Below are 4,871 nucleotides of genomic sequence, written 5' to 3' on the forward strand. Positions count from 1 at the left end.
CCATCATGCTATGAGCCTGCTTGCTTTGATTAAGCCAATGGGAATCCTCCGAAGTGTGGGCACATCCTGTTAGGCATGTAGGCATGTTAACTATTGGCATGGCTGTGATTGGCTGCCGAAATGATGTCATGATGCACTATAAAAGCCACCGCAGCCGCCATTTCTGGTCACTCTGCTGTGAATTCAGTTAGGGACAGGCTGCTGTAGAAGACTGTGAGGGACAGTTAGAAATAGCGATTCTAAAAACAATATTGTGCTTTATCCAGGCTACATAAACCACCACTGTAGCTTGCTTTTCCCTAGCAGCGCTGTTTTCACAGCTGTCTGCAAGGGCTGTGTGAGTGCAGCTCACGCTGTGGAGTGGGTCCTGCAGCCACGTCAGGCTGTAGGCCACCCAGTGTGATCACTGCTGCCTCATACATCTTTTATTTTTTGAGCTGCATTTTTTAAATAATTTCAATCTAGTGTGCTTCCATCCGTATCCATATACGTTGGTTGCAAACACTAGTAGTAGACAGCGGAGCCTTTCTGCAGCCTTTCAGTGCTAGTGTCCACTTTGCTGCACTGTTCACGGCTGTCTGAGAGGTCTCTGACTGTGTGTGAGTGCAGCTCATGCTGAGTAGTGTGTCCTGCAGCTACGTCTGGCTGTAGGACGCTCAGCGTGCGTCACTGCCTCACACATATTTTTATTTGAGTGCAGCTCATTTTTTCTTCTATTAGTGTGCATCCATCCGTCTCCATCTACGGTGGTTGCAAACACTATATAGGAGTACACAGCGGAGCCTTTCTGCAGCCTGTCAGTGCCAGTGCCCACTTAGCTGCACTGTTGACGGCTGTCTGAGAGGTCTCTGACTGTGTGTGAGTGCAGCTCACGCTGAGTAGAGTGTCCTGCAGCTACGTCTGGTTGTAGGACGCTCAACGTGCGTCACTGCCTCACACATATTTGTCTCTGAGTGCAGCTCATTTTTTCTTCTCCTATTAGTGTGCATCCATCCGTATCCATCAACATTGGTTGGTTGCAAACACTATATAGGAGTAGATAGAGGAGCCTTTTTTTCTGGCTTGTGCCCTGCCGGCGCAGCCAGATTAGTATTACCCAATTTTTTTGGAGCCTCATCTTTTGCATTGTAGGTTACCTGCCTGCATTGTAATAGCTCCAAAAAGTTGGTGATACTATCAGTTTCAATTCTTTGTTCTCATACTTTGAGTTTGTTTCAAACAAAGAAACCACATAAAAAGTTCACCAAACACTACATTTTGAACTTGTGTAGGCCACATCAGCTCCTATTAAAGTCTAGTCCACACACACACACTTCATAAAATTAGTGTTTCTTGTACCTGTAACCAGCTGTTCAGGAATAAGCACACTAAGGCCCCCCTTTGTCCTTTTTTGCCTATCTTAAGCAGTCTTGCAAGATGAAGAAGGCAGGGAGTAAGGCGCGGGGGCGTGGGCGTGGGCGTGGAGTTTCAGCAGGGAGAGGACGTGGGGATTCTGCAGGGAGAGGACGTGGGGATTCTACAGGTAGAGGACGTGGGGATTCTGGGCCTGCTGCGGGCACCAGTGGATCAGCATCCCCCAGTTTTAGCAGGCAACAGTCCTTTATGCGCAGCTTTGTAGGACCTCAACGTACCCCACTGCTGCGGGAGGAACAAATTGAAGCCGTTGTCGGATGGATGGCAGCTAACGCATCGACTTCAATTACTTCCGCATCCTCTCAGGGTCAGAGCACCGAAGAGCAACCATCTGTCTCTTCACCACCTGCCAAAGTGCCCAGGCAGTCAGAGAGACATGGACAGGAGCCATCACAATCTCTACTTCTGTTCTCGGAATCTGTTGGCTTGGAAAGAGGGGGCCAGCCAAGCAGCATTCCTGAATGTGAAGAAGAGGGAGTATGCAGTGATGCGCAACTTCTTTGTCCCTCTGAATCTGAAGAGGCGAGTGGGCCAGTGCCTATGGTCAGCACACCTCAGTACGCATCAGATGATGACGAGACTCAGTTGCCACTTTCTGGTGCGTACGGTGCTGGCGAGACAACCCCGGAGAAGCAGCTGTTTGAAGAGGGGAGGGAAGATGATGAGGTCCTTGACCCATCATGGCGTGAGCAACAGGAAGGTGGTGGGAGCAGCTCGGAGGAAGAGATTCCCCTACCGGCCAAAACAGGAGGCAGAGGGAGGGGGAAGACTTGGTTGCCTGTACCCTCCACTTCGGCACCCGTTAGGAGCATTCCTCCTTCCAAAGGCAAACCGGGCGCTCACAAGAGTTGCAGTGCGTGGTCCTTTTTTGACACAGTTGCAGATGACATTTGCTTTGTCAAATGCAAGCTGTGTCATCAGAGAGTCAAAAGAGGGAGAAATGTCAGCAACCTCAATACCACAAATATGTGGAAACATGTGCGCACCAAGCACGAGTTGGAGTTGCATAGACACCCTCAAGACGTAGGCCAACGTACAGCACCACCTACCACCTCTTCAGTTCGTGTTGGGCCCTCTTCCTCCAGCTCACACACTGCTGGTTCGGCTTCCTCACAGGATCGCCAAGGAAGAACCTCTGCCACTGTTGTCCGGAGACCCTGTCAGATTCCACCCATAACAGCACGTTCCCATCCATCACAGCCATCGGTAGCACAGGCATGGGATAAAAGGCGCCCTTACTCGGCAAACCATCCCCGAGCACAGTCTCTGAATGCTGGCATTGCCAAACTTCTGGCAGTTGAAATGCTGTCATTCAGGCTGGTGGACACTGACACCTTCCGGGACTTAATGGCATTGGCAGTCCCCCAATACAACGTGCCCAGCCGCTTTTATTTCAGCAGGCGAGCCGTCCCTGCCCTGCAGAAACATGTTGAGGGCAAAATAAAACATGCGCTACTAAACGCCGTTAGTAGCAAGGTCCACCTGACCACCGATGCGTGGACCAGTAACCATGGACAGGGACGATACCTTTCCCTCACTGCCCACTGGGTCAATGTTGTGGAGCCGGGTACGGATCTGGAGAGTGGCGCTGTACGTGTTCTTCCAACGCCACGGATTGCAGGACTCCAGTCTGTACACATAGACTCCTCCTCCTACTCAAGTTCCTCAGAAACAGCAGAGCAGGAGCCTGTTACGACCGATATGAGCACAGCCGTGGCCAAACGTCAACAGGCTGTACTCAAATTAATTTCTTTGGGGAATCGAAGCCACACAGCGCAGGAGCTCTGGAATGCTATCAAGCTGGAGAGCGATGTGTGGTTTGGGCCAGCGAATCTCCAGCCGGGCTTGGTAGTGTGTGACAATGGCCGAAATCTGGTGGCAGCTCTTGGCCTAGGCAACCTCACACACATCCCATGTCTGGCACATGTTCTTAACTTGGTCGTGCAGAGCTTTCTGAGGGACTATCCGGATCTTGATGCACTGTTGCACAAGGTCCGCATAGAGTGCGCTCACTTGCGACGTTCCAGCACGGCAAGATCGCGCCTCGCTGCTCTGCAGCGACGATTTGGCCTTCCAGAACATCGCATCATATGTGACCTACCCACCCGGTGGAATTCAACGTTACATATGTTGGAGCGGTTGTGTGAGCAGCAGGCAGCAGTCATGGAGTACCAGCTGCATCAGGCGCAAACAAGTCGCACTGTGCGCCGTTCACACTTCAGCACCATTGAGTGGGCCTCTATGAAGGACATCTGCCTCGTTTTGCGTGCCTTCGATGAATCCACGCGGATGGCGAGTGCAGATGATGCACTAGTCAGCATGACTGTCCCCCTTATCTGCCTGCTTCAACAAACACTGCAAGCACTAAGGGATGAGGTTTCAGAAGAGGTGGAGGATGAGGAGTCCCAAATGCCATCTGCTTCTGGACAGTCTGCGCTACGTGTTTCCTCACAAAGGCCTAGGCAGGGGACACTTTGTGAGGAGGATGAGGAGGAGTCGATGGAGGAGGAAGACATCTCTCCAGAGGAGGGAGGTACACAAACCTCTACTCAGTATGTACAGCGAGGGTGGGGTGATGCAGAGCAGGTCGAGGTCACGCCTCAAACAGGGGACAGCGGTTCTTTGGCAGTTGGGAGTCTGCAGCACATGGTTGATTTCATGCTGCAGTGCCTGAGAAACGACCGCCGCATCGCCCACATTCTCGTCTCGGCTGATTATTGGGTGTACACCCTCCTAGATCCTCGCTACCGGGACAGCGTACAAAGGCTCATACCAACGTTGAACCGGGAGCGTAAAATGCGGGAGTACGAAGAGTCACTGGTGCAGTCCATAATGTTTTCCATTCCACCCGACAGCATTGTTGCAAGTGCTTTACAAAGCAGCTCTGTGCGTCGAGGCAGTGGAGGAAACTCTGCACAAAGAGGGAGCAGAGGCAGTGCCGCAGCACAAGGCAAGACCACTATGGCCCAAATGTGGCAAAGTTTTGTGTGTCCACCACAATTGTCTACACCATCAGCGACGCCTCGAGTCAGCAGGAGGCAACGCTTCCGTCAGATGGTGTCAGACTACATGTCTTGCCCTGTCGCTGTACTCCCAGATGGCTCTTCCCCCTTCAAGTTTTGGGTCTCTAAGCTGGATACATGGCCAGAGCTTAGCCAGTATGCATTGGAGGTGCTGGCTTGCCCTGCTGCCAGTGTATTATCGGAACGTGTCTTTAGTGCCGCAGGTGGTGTACTAACAGACCGTCGCACGCGACTATCTTCCGATAATGTTGACCGGCTGACTTTTCTGAAAATGAACAAGGCCTGGATCTCCAAAGACTTTGCCATTCCTCTTACAGACTAAATTAGTGGTTGGCAACTGTATCCAGGTCTGCTGGTGTGTTCATTTTTCTACCACCTGAACTATAATCCCTGTGCTTCAACACAGCCAGTTGTCGCTCAGATGTGTCGTCTGCA

The sequence above is a fragment of the Dendrobates tinctorius genome, unplaced genomic scaffold, assembly GCF_039654945.1.
Source record: "Dendrobates tinctorius isolate UK_male_01 unplaced genomic scaffold, ASM3965494v1 ptg000151l, whole genome shotgun sequence".
Classification (NCBI taxonomy): domain Eukaryota; kingdom Metazoa; phylum Chordata; class Amphibia; order Anura; family Dendrobatidae; genus Dendrobates; species Dendrobates tinctorius.